Source organism: Anabrus simplex, chromosome X (genome assembly GCF_040414725.1).
Source record: "Anabrus simplex isolate iqAnaSimp1 chromosome X, ASM4041472v1, whole genome shotgun sequence".
NCBI lineage: Eukaryota > Metazoa > Arthropoda > Insecta > Orthoptera > Tettigoniidae > Anabrus > Anabrus simplex.
Window position 1 is genome coordinate 176,849,285 of NC_090279.1, and position 26,133 is coordinate 176,875,417.

Here is a 26,133-nt window from a genome sequence, read left to right on the forward strand (position 1 = left end):
AGGTTTCAAAAACAATGAATTACTTGGCCCATTTCCAATATTAGGTGATTTGTGGGTAGGAGTATTGGTAGCTAACTTTTTTCCTATATTAATAAAATGGTCATTAAATAATTTTGATATTTCTGCTGGACAAGTCACAATATTATCTTGAACTTTGAGTTGGAAATTCCTGTTTTTGTTAAAATTTGATGTTAAGATTTCATTGACAATTTTCCAAGGATTGTTTTTGGCATTACTTAATCTATTTATGAAATATGCATTTTCCAACTGTCTTTTAAGCTTAGTTACCTGATTACATAATAGTTTATTGTCATTTATCAATTGCTGTGATGCATAATCACAGACCATTTTTACTCTAAGTTGTTGTCTTTTTATTTTACTGTAAAGTTTATTCTTTTGATCAATGAGGCTGGAAAGTGTATCATTCATCCATGGGCAATATTGCCTACCTTTGAATGTCTTATTATTTGCTTTATAATTCTGATTTATAGTCCTACTGCTACTATTGGCTTCCTGCAGATAATATTTCGTATATATTTCGTAATTCGAGCTGAATGTTTAAGGTCCGAAGAAACTTCCTGAACTCTGTTCTAAAAAAACAAACAACTTTACACGTGTCATAAAGTTTTACGGTGACTTGGAAACACTGCGATGCCGTAACCTTAGAGCTATTGTGTCTGTGTTACCTTGACTGAACGACAAGAGTTAAGAGGTTACCATTGTTGCATGCGCTGATGTTAGTCGGACAAGAACAGTTGAGGACGTGACTGGAGCTGTGGTACAGCAGGTAAGTGAAACATAGTCGATAAGGACTCAGGACTAGCGATGTCAGTGATCAAACAGAACAGTTCCCACGCCCCCCACCGACGTTGGGCATGTCGTTTATAAGTTTATGAGATTAATTACTGAATGCCCCTGATTTTTAGTTGCCAAAAGCCCTATTGAAGAAAAATATAATTAAGGTTAGGTAAAAAATAACTTTCACCACCAGATTGTTACTATTATTACTATTATTATTATTATTATTATTATTATTATTATTATTATTATTTTCTTTTTTTTAAGCCCGCCTGGTGGCTATGAAATGAAATGAAACGGCGTATGTGTCCGAGGACTTCGGTTCGCCAGGTGCAGGTCTTTTGATTTGACATCCGTAGGCGACCTGCGCGTCGATGAGGATGAAGTGATGATGAAGACGACACATACACTCAGTCCACGTGCCAGGAGAATTAAGCAATTATGGTTAAAATTCCCGACCCTGCCGGGAATCGAACCCGGGACCCCTGTGACCAAAGGCCAGCACGCTAACCATTTAGCCATGGAGCTATGATCGCTAAGGCGTAGAAGTCTAAACGGTCTTACACCGTGGTTAGCCGGTTCGAGTCCCGTTGGTCGAAAAAATTCACCATCAGTATGTTGGCCGGCAGCGTAGGGGAGGTGGTGGTATAAAATTTCTAATCACTACATTGCGTGCCGAAAACCTGGATTAAATTCCAAACCTGTCCGCAGTGCTCATATGGAGTGAGGGCATATGACGTTGTTCGTACGTCCGTCCGATGGGGACGTTAAGTCTTGAGCAGACCCCTTGGTGCTATTCGAGAGGAGTAGGCCATGTGCCGGCACCGGGTTTCACCCTCTCCCTACTATCATATATCACGTCATTCATTTCATCTCATTAACTCCTCTGATGAAGTTGACGTCAGGAAGGGCATCCGGCCATAAAACCCCGCCACGACAGATTTACCTCACCCATACCCGACCCCGTAGAAAAACGGGACAAGGGTTGGACAAACAAACAATTATTATTATTATTATTATTATTATTATTATTATTATTATTATTATTATTATTATTATTATTATTATTATTATTACGGGCTGCCCGTGGTTTATAGAGATGTAAGAAGCACCTGAGGTGAATGGTTGGACAGGAAAATGACCAGAGCATAAGATACAGAACTAAATTTTGAAATGTTATTTATTTCCTTCTTTTTTTTTTTCTGAGTTTAAAATGTGATAGATAATCTGAATAAGCCCCGACAAATAACAGCTAAAGAGATCGTCAGCTCGGATATCAAGGGTGGACTATAAGTCCAAAAATCAGGTATAATAGAGAAAATTCCCGACACAATAATTTACAAGGTACACTATTTTATAGATCATACTTGCCCCACTCACTTACATCGTCTAGTAGTTTGAGCTTCAGAAGTTAATATAAAGGGCACTAATAAGGTTTTGCAATGTGAGTGAACGCTTTAGACTTTTTCAAAATAATTTCCACCACACTCAATACACTTCACCATACGTCGAAACCAGTCACTGAACCAACTCTGCCACTTTTTTTCGGTTACATTTTAACACTCTTGATCCCATGGTGTCAAAAGCTCCTCGTCGGATGCAAAAAACCGTCCTTTTTAGCTTCGTCTTCACTTCTGGGAAGACTGCGAAGTCACATGGGGCAAGATCAGGACTGTGTGGAGAGTGATCAAGCACAGTCAACCTTGATCTGGCAAGAAAATCCATTGTTACATTAGCACTGTCGTGATGCAAGAGCCAATTGTTGAGCCGTGGCCTTGGACGGACCTGCTTGAGAGCCTGGATGACCTGAGGCAGACAAGTCTCACTGTACCACTTTGCAGTAACTGTCCTTTGTGTTTCTAGCACAACCCGAGTCAGGATGCCCCGTTTAGTGAAGAATACTGCAATCATCCTTTTCTTCACTGACCTTGACTTTCGTACAGACACAGGAGTACCCTCATCCTCAAACAGCCACACCTTGTTGGGACATCGTAATAATAAAGCCAAGTTTCGTCACCTGTAATGATGCTATTGACGTTTTCAAATTTTTTTTAGCATTTTTCAGCACCGTTTCACTCAATGTGCCCTTTGTTCCTCTGAAAGTGAATGGGGCACCCAAAGGAAACAAAACTTTCTAACATGGAGATGGTCGTGTAGAACTGAATGAATAGCTGGTGCAGGGATGTGAAGGGTCTCTTCTTTCTGCCGATATGTCAACCGCCCCTCTTGCTGCAACATTTTCCTCACAGCTTCAATGTTTTCCTCAGTCACTGATTCAGACGGTCGCCCAGAACGAGGATCGTCTTCAACCCCAAAATTTCCCCTGCGGAACTCTTTGTACCAGCGGAAAATTATTGTCCGATGTGGACAGTTTTTCCCCAGCACAGGAGTCATTTCCTCCAGGCACTGGGCAACAGTTAATCGACGAGCTAAATTGTAGCGGATAATTTCGCGATATTCATTTTTAGACATCACAGACATCTTAACTTGCTTTCAATCCCACTGCTTGGTATCAACTGGTGTGAAGGTCGCGCCTTGCTATCTTCTAGACCAGTTTTCACCCCTCTTTTCATCCCTCACCATAACAGGGGAGGTCCGGCGAACAGTTTTTGCGTATTGCAAAACTTTCCTAGTGCCCTTTGTATAATCCAACCTCTTAGGGGCACAATTCCTTACAATATCATGCTTAACAAAGTTAAGATATTACATTCACTGTCATTGGTGCTAAAAAACAGTACACATTCATCTGTAAATAATGACAATTTGATGATGATTATGATGATGATGATGCTTGCCTAACATCGAGGTCATCGGCCCCTAATGGTGCGAAATGAGACGAAATGGAATGACAAATTAAACGTCCAAAATTCTCCACTGACCAGAATTCAAAACGTGAGGACGAAGAATGAATGGATGGAGATGAATTTAAAACAATCAGTGGATCCGACCCACAGTGCCTCACATGTACAGAAGCTGGCACAAAACAATATGATTACTGACCAAGGGACTGCTGCTATAGCATAACATTGAATCGGTGATGCTTGCAGTTTAAAGGGGGTCCAAAATGCAAGTTATCGGCCCCTCTTAACGGTACTTATCGCTGGGAATGTAGAACCATGGTATTTGTCGTGTTGCGGTACTAATCAAAAGTAGCAGAGATTCGCGGTATTCCACACATTATGGTACTACTCACAGGTTATGAAATTCTACATATACTACAGACCTATGGTTTTTCTCACATTGCGGCGCCATTTACAGGCAACGCAACACTATGGTGTTCAGCACATAAGAGAACTAACCACAGGGACCTTCCCCTATACCGTGGTGTTCTTCATATAGCGGGTATAATCATAGGTAAGGCAGTACCATGGTAGCTATTATCCCATGGTCCCGCTCATATGGCGGTACTAATGACAGGTACTGCAAAAGCCGACCGCACGGTGCTCCTGTGTGCTACTAATCACAAACCTATTTGGTACCTAATATAGAGGTACTACGCGCAAGTAAAAGCGACCCATGATGTTCTCCGCGTGGTGGTACTAATCACAAGTAGTTTCATGGTTGCAAGACAATCATCCCTTGGTCGCCCCTTTTAGTCGCCTCTTACGACAGGCAGGGATACCGTGGGTGTATTCTTCGTCTGCACCCCCGCACCCGCAGGGGGTTGTGTGTTTGGTCCGCGAGAGGTATTTTATTTCGCTCAAGTCCGCCAGCAAGCCGGTCAGGACCCCCCTATCCGCCACGTGGGAGTATCACCTCTCCCCCTGCTACGCCAGCGTAGTAGGTTCGTGGAATGACAATTTGAACAGGGGCAATGAGTGCCCATTCTAAATGGCCTTAATGTACAAAAATGAAAGGCTTAAAACGATCGGTCATTAACAAAAGGCACTCCTTTTGAAAGACACTTAAAATCCTAAATGGGCTTATGGTCCGAAGTTACAGAGGCTAAGCCTATACGACAGGGGGATGACTAGATGCGAAATATTAAGTACCAAAACATTGTGAAGAATTTAGGGGTTTAGAAAATTATAGTCACCCCATGTCAAGTTGAATGGGAATTAACAGAGGGTGAACATTCTTTGTTTCCTAAATTTACATATTTCCCAGCAGGGGTTTGAACAGGGTCTTTAGACTTTCCGAAAATTTACATTTAAACAGAGCTTTTAGAATTTTACATTAATAAAATAAGGGCAAAACCTTCCCCTCAAGTTATCTGCGTGGAGCGATCACATAGTAAGAGATGTCTGCCATTACCTTGAGTTGTTGGGCCTTCCAAATGTGGGCCTGCAGCCCCTGCCTCCTAGACCGGAGCGATGGAGACGATGATACGGCCCTAAAGAGCCCAATTTTTATAGCATCTCTCTTGAGCTAGACAGATTGCCTGTACACACCCACAATTTTAATTGGCTATAGAAATAAACTCAAAATTCTTGATTGGTTAATAACTAAGGAAGGAGGAAGCCGTAGGAGTATAAACAACGTTAGCATATGAAAAAAAACGATCTACAAAAACTTAAGGTTTACAAACATTGAAAACTGAACATTTCCTTAAAGGGTAATTGTCGGTAATCCCGCCAGAGGGGGCACATAGGCCGATAGTAGAGACATCTAAAGGTTATAGGACCGAGCTCGATAGCTGCATTCACTTAAGTGCGGCCAGTATCCAGTAATCGGGAGATAGTGTGTTTGAGCCCCACTGTCGGCAGCCCTGAAGATGGTTTTCAGTGGTTTCCCATTTTCACACCAGGCAAATGCCGGAGCTGTACGTTAATTAAGGCCACGGCCGCTTCCTTCCAATTGCTAGGCCTTTCCTATCCCATCGTCGCCATAATACCTCTCTGTGTCGGTGCGACGAAAAGCAAATAGCAAAAAAAAAAAAGTTAAAGGTCCAAGTATCTTGAATTACATTAATTGAGAATTTACAGCACAGATGGCCTTCTAGAAGGCGCGCACTTCAACGGGACGGAGAAGGTGTACCCCCGGTACAAGTATTATTATTATTATTATTATTATTATTATTATATTACCTAGGAAAAAATAGACTCGGCCACGGATGGTAAGACCAAGACTACGACGGTCAGACTTAGTTTCGAAAGCAGCATAAAACCAATCTTATGGATTGACGACTCAAACTACTAAACAATGGTTTTCCGTGGTTTCCCATTTTCACACCAGGCAAATGCTGGGGCTGTACCTCAATTAAGGCCACGGCCGCTTTCTTCCCACTCCTAGCCCTTTCCTGTCCCATCGTCGCCATAAGACCTATCTGTGTCGGTGCGACGTAAAGCAAAAAAAAAAAAACTGCTAAACATTTGGAGATATAATATGGATCTCTTCCCTCGGGGCTGCCCAACATGGTGTTGATTTCGTCCAGAAGTAGTGAATACAGTATATTCAAAGGTCGTTTGGTAGCCAATAAAAAAAAGGAGCAATGGTTTAGTGTTCCCTTTGTTTATGACCGTTTTAATCATTACAGCACGACTTGCGTTATCCCTTACACAGTCTAACGATCCCTTGAGGCGGGTTGTAATATTGTTTCTCTGATATCACCTTGTACTAAGAAGTGACGTAATCTAAGGTGTTCTAAACCCGATATCAAATCTTCCTTCTTCCCAGCAACTAAATAATAATAATAATAATAATAATAATAATAATAATAATAATAATAATAATAATAATAATAATTAAATACACTTAAATATCTTGGTTGTTGGATAACGGATGATTTGAATCCGGGCCTAGAAATTAAGAGCCGAGTGGAAATTTCAAGATCAACATTCAGGAAGATGAAAACATTGTTGTGTGATGATGCATTAAATTTAAAACTTCGGCAGCGTATGGTGAAATGTTATATTTGGTCTACTCTCCTTTATGGTGTTGAAGCTTGGACGTTAAAAGAGGCCACCATATAAAAGACTGGAAGCCTTAGAACTTTGGCTTCGTAGAAGAATGCTTAGAGTCTCGTGGACTGACCATGCCACCAATGAACAAGTACAACAGAGAGCAAACTGCAAGAAAGAACTGGTAACCACCATCAAATGCAGAAAAATTCCATACCCAGGGCATGTTTTGCGTGCTGAAAAATACGCAGTTTTACATCTAATTTTGAAAGGCAAAATTGAAGGGCGCCGAGCAGTAGGCAGAAGGAGAACAACATGCCTTAAGAATATTAAAGACTGGACAGGCATAAAAAGTACCGAAGAACTGTACCGTGTTGCTGAAGACGGAAAAGCACTCTCCACATTGATCGCCAACGTTCGGGAGACTGGGCAGAGCACATAGAATAATAATAATAATAATAATAATAATAATAATAATAATAATAATAATAATAATAATAATAACAATAATAATAATAATATGTTTAACAACGTTGTGCCCAAACAAGAAACGCGATTGCATTTATTTAGCAAATGAATTCGCTTTCTACTCTTCTCACAATCTCTTTATCCCCTCACTATGATTTTTCTTCCGTTCTTCCATCCATGCAGTATTGTTCTTTCTGTTTAGCAAAATTATGTTTGTTTATCAATTTTCTAAACCCATATAATTCCGTCTGTTATTTATTTCTTGAAGTCTGTTCACTTTCAGTTTCCATTATCCAATTACTGTAGACTTTTAGTGAGGAAGCACAGTTGAATTTCCTTTCATATAATAAAAATATACTAAATACGTTTAATGAAATTGATGAAAACGTGTTTATTATTATTATTATTATTATTATTATTATTATTATTATTATTATTATTATTATTATTATTATTATTAACAAATGCATCGCAAATGGGAAATATCCTGATGGCAATGGTCACTTACGGTAGTGTAAGAGTGAAGTGAAGTTAACATAATTACCCAACAACAACAACAACCAACAACAGGAAGAGAACAACAAGCAATTCCATGGAAAGAATATATTCCAAGAAATACTACTAGTTTACCATTCTAAGTCATATACAAATTCACACACTACTTCAGTATTTCCAGTGCTTAACACTACGGCTTACAATACTATAGGTTGAGCTTACTACTAGCTTAAAATTACAAGTGATAATAAAGTGGTTAAATGATAATTACCCAACAAGAACAACAACAACAACAACAACAACAACAAAAGTGAAAGAGCAACTGTTTTTCAAACGCTTCAGATTGTATGGTGGAGATGAGACAAAGCAGGGAAGTGCCAAATTTCAAATTCGTAGGTGTTTGAACAGTAATAAATAAATATTTCCAAATATTGAATGTTATGTCCGCCTCTGTGATGTAATGGTTAGTGTGATTAGCTGTCACTTCCGGAGGCCCGGGTTCGATGCCTGAAAAGTGGTACGAGGGCTGGAACGTGATCCACTCAGCCTCTGGAGGTCAACTGAGTAGAGGGGGTTCCATTACCTCCTCAGTCATCCTCAAAGTGGTTTTCCGTGGGTTCCCACTTCTCCTCCAGGCAAATGCCGGGATGGTACCTAATTTAAGGCCACGGCCGCTTCCTTCCCTCTTCCTTGTCTATCCCTTCCAATCTTCCCATCCCACTGCCAAGTCCCTGTTCAGCATAGCAGATGGTGCCGCCTGGGCAAGGTGTTGGTCCTCCTTCCCAATTGTATCTCCCGACCAAACGTCTCACGATCCACGACACTGCCCTTGATGTGGTAGAGGGTAAACGGATTAAGAAAGAAAGAAAAAAGAAACAAGAAAGAAAGAAAGAAAGAAAGAAAGAAAGAAAGAAAGAAAGAAAGTTCAATAAAGGCTTATAACCGGTCCATAAGTCTGTAACACATCAGCCATTTCTAGAAGTGAGAACTTTCGCTCTCCTCGTGAATACACAGTTGTAATGATAAGACTCTCACTCTTGAAATAGCTGCGGAGAATAATGCACGACAGATATAGCCAGGGCAATGAGAGTTCAAATCGCCCTTCCCTCCCACCTTTTAATTTTCATTTCGTGTTCTGTAAGCATCCTTTACGAAGACTTGACTTTTCTGAAGTCCCAGATATCCTTATAAGAAAGATTTAATGAGTGAAGTAGACGTACTAAATACCGCCAGTAAGCACCGACTATGGGCAAACGCATTGTGAATATCACTCTCAACATTATGCTGGGCTCATTCGAGTAATTATAGGTGAGAACATATTCCACACGTAGGGAAAGGTTCCAATCATTTGTGATTAATAGAGACGCGATTCTTCAGCACACTATGGTGTTTGAAGCAAGGCAAATCTCTCTGCACATTTGAGTTCAGAACTTGTAACATACAAGATCAGTTTCGAAGCAACAGCCGAAATCATTTGATCCTAGCTCAGTTCGGTGGTATTTGAAGGAGTTCAAATACGTGTTAGTAGGTAAAATAACTGCTTTGATACAAAATTCTGGCACCTCGGCGTCTTAGAAAATCATAAACATAATTAACAGGACGTAAAACCAATAACATTATTATTATTGTTAGCCTCTGTAGTGTAGCGGTTAGTGTGATTAACTGCCACCTCCGGATTTCCGGGTTCGATTCCCGGATCTACCACGAAATTTTAAAAGTGGTACGAAGGCTGGAACCGTGTCCACTCAGCCTCGGGAAGTCAACTGAGTAGAGGGAGAGGGTTCGATTCCCTCCTTAGCCATTCTAGAAATGATTTTCCGTGGTTTCCCAGTCCTCCTCCAGGCAAATGGCGGGTTGGTACCTAACTTAAGGCCAAGGCCGCTTCCTTCCCTCTTCTTTCCAATCTTCCTACCGCCCCCTCCAACAATGCCCCTGTTCAGCATAGCAGATGAGGCGAGGTACTGGTCCTCCTCACCAACTGTATTCCCCAACTCAAACTCTCACGCTCCACGACACTGTCCTTGTCACTAGTCGGAGTTCGAATATTGTTTCTAAATTGTTCATTTTAGTTTTATATTATACTCATATAGGCATTCGTAATTAAGGTTTCACTTCGTTAAGTCCCTTGAGGTAGACACGTGCGACAAAGTTAAAGGACATAGAATTCTATTACATATGCATTGTTTTGAACATCGTGACTCCAGTGATAAACATATCTCCGGTATCTAAACCTCTTAATAACCTACTTGAAGTATGAACCTGAGGCATTTCAACACATTTGTTTACTCTTGTAATTCATACATTCGGAAGGAGAAGTTGAAATATTGTTTTCTTTATATCGATCTACCACTGTTACCGACCAGTATACAGAATGTTCCGTGATGATATTACAGATTTTCAGGGATGGTAGAGGATGGCAACTGGATCAATTTCAGATAAGGAACTGTAGTCCGTAAACGTTTGAGTCAAATGTTATTAATATTCCAAGTTGTTTAACGTCCGTCCGTTCTTAACAGAGCCTCCAATGCAGATGACGTACTCTGTACTGATGTGATCGGTGAGCGATATGCAGATGACGTACTCTGTACTGATGTGATCGGTGTGCGATATGCAGATGACGTACTCTGTACTGATGTGATCGGTGTGCGATATGCAGATGACGTACTCTGTACTGATGTGATCGGTGTGCGATATGCAGGCGACGTACCCTCTACTGATGTGATCGGTGTGTGATATGCAGATGACGTACTCTGTACTGATGTGATCGGTGTGCGATATGCAGATGACGTACTCTGTACTGATGTGATCGGTGTGCGATATGCAGGTGACGTACTCTGTACTGATGTGATCGGTGTGCGATATGCAGGTGACGTACTCTGTACTGATGTGATCGGTGTGCGATATGCAGGTGACGTACTCTGTACTGATGTGATCGGTGTGCGATATGCAGGTGACGTACTCTGTACTGATGTGATCGGTGTGCGATATGCAGATGACTTACTCTGTACTGATGTGATCGGTGTGCGATATGCAGGTGACGTACTCTGTACTGATGTGATCGGTGTGCGATATGCAGGTGACGTACTCTGTACTGATGTGATCGGTGTGCGATATGCAGGTGACGTACTCTGTACTGATGTGATCGGTGTGCGATATGCAGGTGACGTACTCTGTACTGATGTGATCGGTGTGCGATATGCAGATAACGTACTCTGTACTGATGTGATCGGTGTGCGATATGCAGGTGACGTACTCTGTACTGATGTGATCGGTGTGCGATACGCAGGTGACGTACTCTGTACTGATGTGATCGGTGTGCGATGTCTGTACTGTAGGCTTCAGTCTGTGTTTACGGGTTGAAGTGGTACGTTGATCAGCCCTATCCAAACGGAATTGTACCCGATTACGGAACTTGCAGGTACAACGGACTTAAATGAGAAGAATTTTGCTTAACGTTTGACTCGATCCGTGCAGTTAGGGCCGCATGGCTGCGTGCTTGCATGCGGGAGATAGTGAGTTCTTATCCCACTGTCGGTTGAAGATGGTTTTCCGTGGCTTCCATTTTTCATACCAGGCAAATGTACCTTAATTATGGTCACGGCCGCTTCTTTCCCACTCCTAGGCTTTTCCTATCCCATCGTCGCCATAAGACCTATGTGTGTCGGTGCGACGTAAAACCAATTGTAAAAAAAATGTGCACAATTCATTTATGTGTAAGTTGACAATTTGTATGATGCATCAATTGAAAGATGGCATGTCATCAAACTCCATGCTCTGAGTTCTGAAAAGTCAAGGATTTTCTAGTGACAACACTGGTTTAGTTAACAGCCTGATTCGTATAAGCCGGACATTAAAAACACCTGTTGGAACTCGTCGAGCAAGGTTGTAATTTCAATGAAGGTGAACTGAGTTTCAAGGAAGGAGGTACATAAAGTCATGTACAGTAAAATCGGGTAGTAAATCAGCTTATGACACACACACACTGAGGAAACACCGCTGTGAATGAGCTGTATTTTTCCTACTCTAAGCCGTAGTTTGAGCTAGATCTTCATCTCTCCTATCCGACCTCTCATTCATTCTTTTATTTCAGACTGTGTCGAATTGTATATGCTTTTGCATTCTTCAAAACAATGTAGAAAAAGGAATTTGATGATATTGTGTTTATTGACCACAGTCAACTTTTATCAGCCGGGTGTGTCCTTGATGATGTTACAAACTCCCAGGGGTGATGGAGTACAGCAAATTGATCCATTTGAGATATGGAATCATATACCGGAAACGATCGAGTCAAAAGTTAAGCAAAATTCTACTCATTTAAGTCCGTTTACATACAAAAAATTCACAAGCTGTTCATTTACAAAAAAAAGTTCGAAAAGGCGTCCCCCTGCGTCAATGCAGGCATGGCATTGTCGCACAAAGTTCTGTCGTACTCGTTCGAATATCCCCGGCATTGCTCTACTAATTCCAAGTTAACGGGTTCAAACCCGATTTAGGTCGGTGGCTTTTAAGGGTGTTAAAGGCGACAACCAATGTCATTTGCTTCCGGCACGTTAAAGAACTACCGCGGGACGATATTCTGACATCCTGGCGTCTGTTAGAACGGACGGGCGTTAAACAACTCGGGTTATTAATAACTAGAACCCGGATTTTTATGCATTAATAGGTTAGAATGCAAACTTACTGAAGCGAGTAGTAAGTATAGTCTACCTTCACAACGATTATGCTACGGGGTTTGCATAAACATTAGGGGTACGGCCCATCCGAACCCCTATAATTTATGTTACTCTTGCTACATTATGGAAGAGCGGGTGGCCGACACTTCCTACTAACCAAATTAGTTTGCAATCTAACCTGTTACTGCATAAAAATCCGGGCTTTATTAATAACTTTTGACTCGAACGTTTCCGGACTACGGTTCTTTATCTCAAATTGATCCATCTGCCGTCCTCCATCGTCACTGAAAGTTTGAAACATCATCACGGATACAGCCTGTGGCGCACGGTTTCAAAATCCGCCTTATCCACTTTTTATGAAAATTGAGTCCTTAGCTGATCTCTGTAACTCATATGATTTAGCATCTTTTTCAACAAGAAAACTGTCCCTAAACCCGCTTTGTCCACATGAAAATGTAACACAAATTCAGGTGTTGTTTCCAAAATCCGCCTTATCCAAACATGGGGCACCGCAATTGGAACGTATTATCTCAAATAATAATCTATGAAGTAAGCATTAGTACGCTGTTTATGAAGTTCCTGGTTCACGGGGTGTTCTTTGAAACTGTTGGCTATACTATTCCCGATAATTTCAGGCCCGTTTATCATAGTGTACCGGGCGGTACACCTCCGCGCCGCTAATTCAAACATTGCTCCAGTTGAAACTCCTCTACTGGAGGAAGCTTGAACTTTAACTTCCACATTAATGCTAAGATTTCTCAGAAGATGTCATTACTATAAATTTTGAAGAGTTCTGAACTGTGTCTTTTTCGATTTATTTTTGTTTTCTCTGTAGTAAGAAGTGTGAACATTCTCTTCTAGATGGCACCTCTTAAGAACTACAATTGTGCACCCTAGTGCGAAGTGAAGGAACTTTTTTCTGAAGAAATTTAGTATTTATAAGTTTGCTCTTTATTAAATTTCTTTCAGCCATTGTTTAAGTTGGCAATGTTAATCCTTTCTTTCCGCCAGTTTTGAAATTGGCCAATCGCAAATTTCTGTAATTAATTTTCCACCAATCCTGGTTTTCTTCTTCAGTTTTGACATGTAATCTTTGGGTCGTCCAATAAAAAGCTTGTGGGCGGGTGTTATCATTCATGAAAAGTCTCGAATGTTCCACGAGGGTATATAAACTGCTGATTTTCGGGTCTCCGCGCCACTTCAGTAACATCTCTCATTGTGTAATTATGTAGCAGGGGGCGGGAAGCGCCTCTTTCTTCGGGCAGCAGTTCAACCATCAGGTAATGGCTGTTTTTTAACTTATTTTCTTGCCAGCTCAGCAGTTTAACCCTCGGGGCGGGTTCGAAACTTTCCTCATTTAACCTATATTTAAAATGTAAAAGACACTTGGTATTAATTCTGTCTCTTTAACTACAAATTGGGATAGAGAGTGCCTAACCCTCTCGAGCTCCCATTCATTTTGTTCTGAGGTGACTACGTCTTTATAACAGTTTCCCTTCCACTCGTAATGTCATAAAAAAATTTCAATCGTGTCACCTCCGTAGTATGGGATTAGCCCTTGCATAAGCGGCCTAGTGCCAAATAGGTTTTAAAGAAATGTATTAGGAGTGCAGTTTCGCCTCCTCTCAAGTTGGTATTTTGGGGGCCATGTAATTGTCCCGTTCTTTATGGAATAGGCCCCAGTAGGTTGGGTATTTTTACCCCTGTTTTCATGTGCTTGGAGGTCAGCTTGAAGATGGAGTTTGGTGTGGCCTTTGATAGGCTTGAACTTTAAGAGCGGGTTGCTCTTTCTTAAAGTTGGTTTCTGTGTGGCTCGAGCAGGCTTTACACAAATTCAGGTGTTGTTTCCAAAATCCGCCTTATCCAAACATGGGGCACCGCAATTGGAACGTATAATCTCAAATAATACTCTATGAAGTAAGCATTAGTACGCTGTTTATGAAGTTCCTGGTTCACGGGGTGTTCTTTGAAACTGTTGGCAATACTATTCCCGATAATTTCAGGCCCGTTTATCATAGTATGATTGATAATGAGTTTAATAACTGACATTCATATCCTTCTACGTTTTTATATACTACGATTAAAATATCTTTATGATTTTAAAGAGCATAAATAATTAAAGAATGGCGATTATGATATCAATTAATGCAGAATATTATCATTACCTATAAAGTTTTAGCTACGTTTGCATCCCCACCCTTATCACGATGACAGTTCCAAAACCCTCCTTATCCAATGTTGAGTTCCTAAACACGCTTTATCCAATCTTAATTTGAAAATATCTACCTTATTATATCAGGAATTGTATGTAGATCTTCAATTATATCAATACACTAGCTGATGTATCCGTGCTTCGCTACGAAATTCTACATTGTATAGAGAATTCGAGGTTAGGTAGTGTACACGTTGTGAGTAAGCCCTCTTGCCTACCATCAGTCACGATCAAGTTGGGGAATTTTCATCATAATAGCAGACTCTCACTCTCCACCTGCCTCTTTACATCCTCAGAAAGACTGCCTTAGTGGTTTTCCCAACCGAAATCAACAATTACGCCAGTAGGAATGTAGCGATTAAAAGCAATGCTATCATATGAAATACTCGATCAAATGTAAAACCCACACATTTTCTCACTTTTAACGAACAGTAGTATGCTGACGATCTAACAGTCCAAAGCCAGCAAAGGCATCATAAGAGCGATACTGTATGTTTTGTATTTTAAGACATGGAATGACCTGTAGCATCCTAATTCGAAAATGATATTTGGTGTGTTTCTTCACAGTATTCTGTATTTATTCATAAAAGGCGGGCTGAGTGACTTAGATGGTTAAGGCGCTGACCTTCTGACCCCAACTTGGCAAGTTCGATCCCGGATCAGTCCGGCGGTATTTCAAGGTGCTCAAATACGATACGTTCATGAATCAGGTCATTGGTGCGGACCACAATGTGACTTTGTACAGTCATGATATATTTGTACCAATTCCTCATTTCACTGCTACAAATTACATCCAACTTATATATAATACCCTTGAACTCAAAACTGCTCTATCAGTTATAGTCTCTCTGGAATATTTCCCATCACTTACTCTGGTTTCACACCTTGATCAAGGAGAATATACTTTCTTGAATGAGACCTCTACAAAACTCACAAAACTGAAGTACTGTTTTACCTTGAAATTCTGATATAATTATTCAAACTTGAGTATTAATCTTATACGAAGGGCGTACTATATTGTTTTACACCTTATTTTTTTCCACCCAAACGAAGTACAAACACATCAGTTGTTACGTCCACCTTCTGAACATAATCTCCTTGTAACTGTACGCACTTTTGCCATCGATGTGTCAGTCTCTCCAGACCTTCCTGAAACCATTCCTTCGGAGTGCTGTATAAAAATCCACAAAACGGCGACCAAGCAGAGGTTTCTTCATGTTCCCGAACAGGTGATAATCACTTGGTGCCAAGTCGGGAGAGTATGGTGGGTCTGTCAGCACCGTGAATCCCATTTGATCAATGGCAGCGGTGGTCTCTCGGCTAGTGTGGGTCCGGGCATTGTAATGTTGCAGAAGAACACCTTTAGCCCATTTTCCTGGCTGCTTAGTTTGATGGCACGACGTAAGCGCTTAAGGTTTGCTTCATATTCTACACTGTTAATCGTGGCCCCAAAATCTAGCCAGTCAATGAGGATGATGCCCTTTGTGTCCCAGAACACTGTCGCCATTAGCTTGCCTATTGATGGCACTGTTAGAAATTTATTTGGCGGTGGACTGCCCCTATGCTTCCATTGCGTCCATTGTTGTTTCGTTTGTGGCTCATGGTAATGGAGCCATGTCTCATCACCAGTCACAAGCCCAACCAAGAAGTCGACTGGATCTCTCCACACGTCCACACGCCTCTGCTTTTCGTCTGCAGACAAGAGTCTAGGCACCCACGTGGATCACACCTTCTCCAACTGTAAGTGGCCGTGCACGATCCGCTGCAGGGTGTTTCGGCTAATTCCCGTGGCTGCTCCATTTCCGTAAATGTGATGCATTTGTTTGCTTGGATGGCCTGTTCGACCCAGGCAATGTTGGCTGGCAAATGCTGGGGCTGTACCTTAAATAAGGCCACGGACGCTCCCTTCCCCCTTTCTAGCCCTTTCCTGTCCTATCGCCACCATAAGACCTGTGTGTGTCTGTGCGACGTAAAGCAACATTCAGCAGATGGTGTTGACACTGTCACATTCTTTCCAGAACTGGTTCCCTTTTCCACAGATGTGCGCCCTGTTTTCCAACCTTCCCCCCAATTATTTTCCATGACGGCGCATGTTCTACACAGACTGCCACCAAGCGCCGATGAATTTCTGCAGTAGTCACGCGTTCTTTCTATAGGAACCAAGTCGTGTAGCGCTGTCTCTGACGATTGCTTTCCACGTTGTCTGCTGCTATGCTGACAGCGTTGTTATGAAATGGGTATGACGAGTGCATTCGTTGGCCCCTGTGCGTGTGCTGCTACCAAACGGTGGAACAAGACATTAGTTACACGGCACCATCTTCAAAAGTGAAATGTGAACCCTACCCGGACGTACAAAAAATCAGGTGTAAAACAATATAGCACGGGGTAGAGAGAGAGAAAAAAGAAGGAAAAAGAAGGGATCCGTCACTTCGAAAAATGAAGTAACGGACGAAGAAAGGCAAGGGCCACGAAGGGCGTGAAAATAAAAGACTCCCTAGGCCTCGAATGCTCTAATACCGTCGGAGTCGAAAAAGAACAAGAGTTGACCAAGGGAGGTCGGACAGGATAGACGAATGTGAGGAGCCTGGCACAAGTAAGTGGAAGCAATGCCAAGACTCAGCTAAGGGCCCCGTGGTCGCCAATCCACACTCCCAAGTTGAGAGCCCCTTGGGCCCCTTTTAGTCGCCTCTTACGACAGGCAGGGAATACCGCGGGTGTATTCTACACGTGCGTCCCCCACCCGCAGGGGGTAATGTGTTTGGTCCGCGAGAGGTATTTTATTTCCCTCAAGTCCGCCCGAAAGCCGGTTAGGGCCCCCCTACCCGCCACCTGGGACGCGCCACGTTGGAGTATCACCTCTCCCCCTGCTATGCCAGCGTAGTAGGTTCGTGGAGTAATTATTATGCATGGATACAAAATAATATGGAGACAACAAACGTACAATAATAATAATAATAATAATAATAATAATAATAATAATAATAATAATAATAATAATAATAATGTATTTTACATCCATACCTCTAAATGGCTATAAATTCAGTAGCTTTCTTGTTTGTTTTTTCTTGACACTTCTGTCAGTATCCTTCGAAGACTTTCTTGAGACCCTTTCTTCCACATAAACATTTGTATCATTTCTTGTTTATGAATAGCCTATGTTTTCCCAAATATTAATGCAACGACCAGTGAAATCTGTTAGTTACTTCCCACAATCACGGAAATTGCCGAGGATTTGTTTTTGCTCGCATTAATTTTGGGTAGAAAATGCTGCGCGTACTCAACATTACTAACCCAAGAAATAACCATATGTAGGTTCAATTGGTTAATGTCCAATTTTATACTTGTTCTGGATCAACAATAAAACACTCTGCTGTAAATCTGTGTAACAAGAAAGTGAAAAGCAGAACTCATCAGCTCTGAAAAATGAGTAAAACATACTCCTTTATTCTTCGTAACAGGTATTTCTTCGGTCGGGATATTCGTTTTTCATAAAGGTAACTTGCCCTGAGACGAAGAAAATTAAAATATTAGTGTATATTTACTTGTATAGTTGTTTTTTCGCCGTGGTACACACAAGTTTTTAGCATTGTGGCAACTGCGAACTTTCACACACACTGTATTTAAATTTGCAACACATTATATTTCCACAAAAACGTGTTATACAATAACAATTAAATGAATAAATTTTACGAGTAAATATTACGCCCTTTGAATTTATGTTACTCACCACGTGAAGATGCCTAAACTATGAGATCTCGTTACCTTAATAACTGAAGTTTACGTACATCCTGATGTGATAAATTTAAAGAAAAATCATGCAATATACTTAAATATAAATTTCTGTCTTTCAACTTCATAATTATCCAAAGAATGACCGCAATCCTTATGAATTACGCTCACAAGTACAATTTGAAACATTCACTTATCTCGCCTCAATTGATCAGCTGATGAGCTTGACGCGCTTTCTACAGTACAGCCTGTACATTCCGAAGGCAGTGGAGTAAGACATCGCATCGGCAAGTTGGGTCCGTAAACTGTATGGTTGGCGACACTGAATCGTATCCAACAGTTAGAAAATAACTAAAAAATCACTACCTTCAGTATTAACAGGGGAGAAAGAGTATAATGTTGTACCCTTAGTGTATTATAGGCTTACGTGCCAGGGAGTCTAATAAGTAAAGCCCGGATTTTTATGCAGTAACAGGTTAGATTGCAAACTAATTTGGTGTGTAGGAAGTGTCGGCCACCCGCTCTTCCATAATGTAGCAAGAGTAACATAAATTATAGGGGTTCTGATGGGCCGTACCCCTCATGTTTATGCAAACCCCATAGCATAATCGTTGTGAAAGTAGACTATACTTGCTACTCGCTTCAGTAAATTTGCATTCTAACCCATTAATGTATAAAAATTCGGGCTCTGCTAATAAGGATCTGCGTTGCAGACACTTCGATGAGGGGATGATCGACCCAAGGCTATCATGTGCCCGCTCGTAATCTGCAGGCCTTCTGGCTGAGCAGCGCTCGCTTGGTAGGGCAAGGTTCCTGAAGACTGCAGCGCCATAGGGCTTTCTTGTTTTTATGCTTTCACGACCCGCGTTATCATGTTTATTCATTTCAAATTACGAAATACAAAGATATCCTTCATACTCTTCGATAAGATAATCACTAACCTGCTATTCTTGTTTACACATAAGAAAGTGATGCAGTCTCTTATCACCACTTGATACAACTGATAAGTGAGGTCAATCTCAGAGCCACTGTCGGATTCTTTAAGCAATTAACTTCATATCATTTTACAAATCAGAGCAAGCAGCAAGGATTCCTCGGAACTCTGAGGTATTAATCTACTCTCTATTTCCTTTTGTATATTATTCTCAAGCTATTTATTTATTTATGAATGTATTTATTTATTTAACTTACCTACAAACCTCACTCACTCACTCACTCACTCACTCACTTATATATTTATTTGTTGGTTTTGGCCTGCTAGGCCCCAGGGGGCTCGTCTTAATTCTTAGCTATGGTCTTCTGCGTTTTCTTGGCCCAGTACGCTTTCATTTTCTGGCTGTGGAACTGCTTCCTTCCATCCCTCCACCTACGTCTGGCGGAGTGGTGGTCCATGTACTCTTTTTGCTTGTGAAGGACAGTGGGAAGACTCCCTGCAGGATGGCCTGTCGGTACCGACATCGGTTCTCTGTGATCTCTAATGGGATCTGTAGTTCCTCTAGGTCTGATTTTATTGAGGTGATCCACTTGGCCTTGGAAGCCTTTGCCCTGCTTGTCACTGCGAGGATTCTCTTGGTGAGCCTGCAGGGTTTCGGGTGGGTCATGTGCCCGTAGAAGGTCAGTCGCCTTTTCCCCATACACGTGACTATGTCTACCTGATGTTCGTAGAGCTCGTTGCTCTGCCTGATCCTGTAAGTGCCAGCAGTGGCGGCGATAAGGACTCCGCAGACCCCGCGGGGCGGAGGTGCCCATTGCTTCTTAATTTCAGTAGCTGAAGCGTTATTTTACATATTGATAAGGCTACAGCATACAACACTGTATTATTTGTATTGCAGAGGGTTATTTCAAACTAAGGCCGTCGTAGTGCAGAGCTTCTTTCATCACTAGCAGTACGGTACTTATTTCTCAAAGAATATGGGTTTTCCAACCTGTTCCAATAATAACCATTCCTTGCTGCCACTCACAACAATCAACACGGCTTTTGAAGTAATTAGCCAGTTCTGAGAACCCAGTAGTCAGCGAAGATGCGGTAACAAAGAAATCCTCCTTATCTTAACTCTAAATACTGAAGTTTCGAGCCTGTTTATAACTCTCAGCAGTCAGTGTAGCTAAGTAGGCTTACGAGGGACGGTTGAGTTGTAAATTATTTGTGACTAGGAGTGAGATTATTTCTTAATATTGTGACGGTCAGCGTGTTTTGGTTCCTATAATTGGAATATGCATTTCCTGTGTGTGTGTGTTTTTTTTGTACCATATGAGTGCATAATTTTAATTCCTTCAGATTTGAAAACTAAATAATGTAATAATTATTATCGCTGTGTTGTTGTTGTTCATTGTAATAATATACAATCCTTTACTACGAAATAAAATTATAAAATTTCCTTATGAGGACACGGGGGTCCATTTTGATTTACTGCTGGGGGGGGGGCACCGAGCTTCTTAGCGCCGTTACTGAGGTGGTGGTGATTATTGTTTTAAGAGGAAGTACAACTGGGCAACCATCCTCTATATAACACTCATCAGAGAGAAAAATAGAAGGGATCAGACACTTCAAAAAATGAAGATATCGGTCAAAGAAAGACAGGGGCCACGAAGGGCGTGAAAATGAAAGACTCCCTAGCCCTCGCAAACCTAATAGCGTCGGGGTCGGAAAAGAACAAGAGTTGACCAAGGGTGGTTGGATAGGATAAATGAAAGTGAGGAGCCTGGCACAAGTAAGTGTAAGCAATGCCAGGACTCAGCTAGGGGCCCCGTGGTCGCCAACCCACGCTCCAAAATTCAGAGCCCCTGAGGTCATCCTCCTCTCTTATGCGTCCTAGTAGCCTCCTCAAGATCTTCATTAGTTCTAGTTTCTTGAATGGACCATTTATTGATTGATAGATTTATTTATTTATTTATTTATTTATTCTTCTTTCGTTTTGGTCCCGTATGGACCACACTAATTCGAATGGGCCCTTTATTTATGTAGTCTTGTTCTTTCATTTTGGTCCCATATGGACCACGCTAATTCGAATTCAGTTTCATCTGTTTCTGGACTTTAATCCTCGTCCTGTTCTCCTTCATCCTTTCACTCTGCAATCTCCTCATTTCTTCTGTCCAAGGCACATGGATACGGGATCTTGGTGGCGTTGATCCACGACTTATAAGCATCCCCTTTGCTGATTTCTATTCCTTGTATTCCCATATTTCCCAGGTCCATCTTCACCTCCTGATACCAGCACACCGCAGTTTTCCTGATCTCAAAAATTCTTATTTAATTAATGTATTTATTTATTTATTTATTTATTTATTTATTTATTTCTTCTTCTTCTTCCTTCGTTATGCCCATTCATAGAGCGCGTTTGAACTTGTTAATTGGTTTGATGGTTTGTGCCTTCTTATCCTCCCAAAATCTCTTCATGAATGCACTGTGTTGCATCTTGCGTTCTGTCGACCACTTCCTACCAGTTGTCTTTTTTGGTTTCTCCCTAAATTTATGATTAGCTACTTTGGTTCTAAAAGCTCCACGATTTTCCATGATGTCGTCTGTAATATTTATTTCTTGGAGGTCCGCCTTAGTTTCTTCTAGCCATTTTATTTTGACCTTCTTTGAGTTGATTACTTTGAATAATCTTTTAGTTAGTCTGTCGCTGTTCATTCTGTAGATATGGCCATAGAAATTAAGGCGCCTTTTCCGTACAGCATCAGTAAACCTGTCGGTGAAGGAGTAGAGGTCCGCTGTTTTCCTCTTAATCCACATTCCATTTTCTCTCGTAGGACCATAAATTTTCCTGAGAATTTTCCGCTCCTGCTTTTCAATTTCTGTAATTTTAGAGTGACCACCTAAGCATATGGTTTCTGAGGCATATAAAGCTTCGGGCAATACAACTGTCTTGTAGTGTCGTAATTTTGCATTACGCGATATGACTTTTTTGTTGTAGTAATTCCACGTCAGTCTGTATGCCTTATGTAGTTTGGTGTTTCTTTCTACATTGGCACTACTGTCTAATCCTGATGGTAGTATAATTTCTCCAAGGTATTTGAAGGAGGGCACCTGTGAAATTGTGCCGTTTTCCATCTCTAGCGGAGTTCTTTTGCTATTTTGACGTAGATTTATTTATTTATTTATTTATTTATTTATGTATTTATTTATTTATTTATTTATTTATTTATTTATTTATTTATTTATTTATTTATTTATTTATTTATTTATTTATTTATTTATTTACTATTTGACGTAGCTGTGCTTCGCTACGGAATTTTACATTGTATACAGAACTATATATGAAAAAGTCTACACGTTGTAAGATGCCCTTCACAGATATGAAGTCTCATATTTTGTCGTGAAATACAGTACAGCACTCTGTTCACCTTGTAGATCTAACTTCTACTGCTCCTTGAAGTGTTCTGTATGCATCATATGTCTCAACGGAGTCTTTTTTTTAACTCCTAAACGAGTTGTTCTCAGTTTCTTCGGTGAATTACTGACCTCGTATGGGTTCCTTTCGGTTTTATAGTATTTTTGGTGCGTCTTGAACAGGTATACAACAAGGTCTGGTTTCCATGCGCACCTCTTTAAAGGAATGTAGGAGGGGAAACCTTCTCTAATAAGCTAGTTCATTCCAGGTTAGGTTAGTAACAGGCTCAACACGAAGCGTGACAGTTTATTCGGATAATTATTGTCTCTCGACAGCGTGAAGTGAAAGTGATTTCTAAGCCATTACGATGTTCATGATAACAACGTCATTGCCAGGTAGGAAACATGGAACTGCGGTAGAAATAATATTTTTCGAAATTTATAGCATGTGAGTTCTAACAGTAAGACATCTACTTCTTCATTCGTTATACTCAACCAAGGAGTGCGTTTGAACATATTAACACTTTTCTTGGTTTTTCTTCTTCTATTTTCATTATCTCTTCATCCTCTCGTTGTGTTCTTTTTTTTTTTTTAGTTGTTCAGTTCATCCTGTATTTAGTCGGATGGGCTTTACAGAAAATGTTGTGTTTGTTAATTAAAGTTCTAGCCGGCCACGTGGTGTAGGGGTAGCGTGCTTGCCTCTCACCCGGAGGCTCCGGGTTCGATTCCAGGCGAGGTCAGGGATTTTTACCTGGTCCTGAGGGCTGGTTTGAGGTCCACTCAGCCTACGTGAATAGAACTGAGGAGCTATCTGACGGCGAGATAGCGGCCTCGGTCCAGAAAGCCAAGAATAACGGCTGAGAGGATTCGTTGTGCTGACCACACGACACCTCGTAATCTGAATGTTATTCCATCTTGAATTATTTATTCATTAATGTCAGTTTCATTTAGGCCTTCACTGATTTCATTCGGCCTATTATTGTGATTTTTCATTGATAGGGTTAAATTTAAAATTTTCTTCAAGAGCCTGTTATTATACATTTTCGTATATAAGTGACCATAAAATTGTAATCGCCGTTTGCTGATCGTATCTGTGACTTTTTTTCTGTAACTTGATAGATTTCATGTGATTTCTTTTTCATCCCAATTCCATTTTCGTATTTTGACACAAAGATTTTCCTGGTGAGTTTTCTTTCCTGTTTTTCGATCATCTTCTTTTGAGATTTTCCACCAATTATAATAGTTTCAGATGTATAAAGTGCTCTGTTTCAACTACTGTGTTATAATGTCGTAATTTTGCCTTTTATGATATAGTTTTATTACTTTACCTGTTCCAAGTAATTTTGCATAGACCCTATATATACAGCATATATACAAAATAAGAGTTTTGTCTGTACATTGCTCATAATTTAAAAAGGATGGTATTTCTTTATCAATCGTGTCCACAGTAAAAAGGAAATGTACTTTTTAATTTTCCTTAATGTATGTCTGTCTGTCTGTCTGTCTGTCTGTCTGTCTGTCTGTCTGTCTGTCTGTCTGTCTGTCTGTCTGTCTGTCTGTCTGTCTGTCTGTCTGTCTGTCTGTCTGTCTGTCTGTCTGTCTGTCTGTCTGTCTGTCTGTCTGTCTGTCTGTCTGTCTGTCTGTCTGTCTGTCTGTCTGTCTGTCTGTCTGTCTGTCTGTCTGTCTGTCTGTCTGTCTGTCTGTCTGTCTGTCTGTCTGTCTGTCTGTCTGTCTGTCTGTCTGTCTGTCTGTCTGTCTGTCTGTCTGTCTGTCTGTCTGTACACACATCACGAGAAAACGGCGGAAGAGAATTTAATGAATATCGGTATGCAAAGTTGGGAAATAAGTCGCTACAATCTAGGCCATAAATAATTGTATTCATGCTGAGTGAAATGGTAAATTAGGGAAAGGCCTAAAATTTAATTCTATAATATGTTTTTTTATTAGTGGTCGTATCGATAAATACTACATAACTAAAGTTATATAGCATTAAATTTCCGATCATTTATGTCTTGTACATTGTTACCGTACCGACTATGAATTTTAATGAAATTCGGCAAGTAAAGTCGGAGAATAAGGAACTACAGTCTACCCTACAAATAATTTTATAAGACGCCCTAATATCACAGAGTCGAAAGAAAACTAAATGTGAAGGCCTACAATATAGAAACCTCATAACATTGATCAACAATAACATTACATTGACCATTGTTTGTTTGATGTGGTTTGTATCTTCTGTTGCCACTCATCTCCGATAGATAGGATTACTGCCTCGTACCGAGTATTTATTTTTAATTTGCCTTACGTCGCACCGACACAGATAGGTCTTATGGCGACGATGACTTTGGAAGCAGTTAAATCAAGCCGCTCGAGGTTTCCGAAACATACAAAGTCGAGGCTAATATACGAGCTCGCTAAAGAACCGTTCTTTATAGACAAACTGCGCATAAAACTCTTATCTACCGACAACTCGAATAAACTGCTCCTTGAAAGACAAAAGAAACGAAGAGAAATTTGGCTGGACTTTTATACTACAGAAGCCATTGTAAATAGACCCTGGGTCAACACGTCACCTGGTTACCTCAATAGCTGTACATGGTTACCACCACAAAGTATGCAAGAACAAGCGTTTTCACGATCCCGGGAATAACTGTGTATGTGAGTTGTGCGATCAACCTTGAGATCATTACCACATGACCATTTGTAAAAAAACGAGTAATACTGGTAGAAGTTTGTGCTTAATTAAAATGTGTACAATCAAAATGCGGGGTATTAAAATTTATTGCAAAAAATATGTAACTTATTTACACAAATTGTGTGCATTTCTGAAATAAAATTTATAGAAAATAGAACTCAGAGAATTAGAGTAGGTGAAGCGTTATTTGATTCTGTAATGATAATGAAGGTGGCCCCGCAAAGCAGTATTATTGGACCTCTGTGTTTTCTTATAAATGATATGAGTAAAGGGCTGGAATCACATATGAGGTTTTTTTATGGATCATAATAAATAAATTACGGGTTTGTGAGCGACTGAAAAAAGACCTCGACAAACTTGTGAGATGGACAGCGTACAATTGCAGGAAGGCAAATGGGCTGAAGAGTCAGGTCGTAAGTTTCACAAAACAAAAACTTCTCTCAGTTTTAATTACTGTGTTGATGGGATGTCACTGACACATGGGGATTGCTGTAAGGATCTAGGTGTTAATATCGTCTTTAAGGTAATCACATAAACAGGATTGTAAATCAAGGTTACAGATCTCTTCATATGCTTATGAGTAGAGCCCGGATTTCCATGCACTATCAAATCTCAAAATATGCATGAAATCATGCACTATCAAATGACGTACCATTCCCAATAAACTAGAAAATATGCACTATCAAAATTCAGTTCCACATTGTTATATTTTCATTTCCTTTGGAAACACTGTGTAACAACTAATTTCTCCACACTTTCTTCATTTATCTGACAGAACACTCCTTAACACAGAAGAATGATATCTCTACGTCACAAGAAGTGACAGGTTCGTACTTAAATGAAGACATTTAGGACGAAGTATACCTGAAGTTATCTCTTTAAAAAAAATA

At 40.5% G+C, this 26,133-nt stretch overlaps 1 protein-coding gene across 2 annotated transcripts in view; it reads left to right on the forward strand.

The window, feature by feature from the left end:
• Positions 1-696: 696 nt before the first annotated feature.
• Positions 697-26,133, forward strand: part of LOC136886847 (alpha-tocopherol transfer protein-like) — a 91,260-nt gene continuing 65,823 nt past the window's right edge. The window contains exon 1 of one of the 2 annotated variants that reach the window (XM_067159693.2): positions 697-787. The gene's annotated coding sequence lies outside the window, so the exon portion shown is untranslated. Of the gene's footprint in view, positions 788-19,200; positions 19,323-26,133 lie in introns of those variants that run through there. The other variant, XM_067159692.2, reaches the window with a different exon arrangement.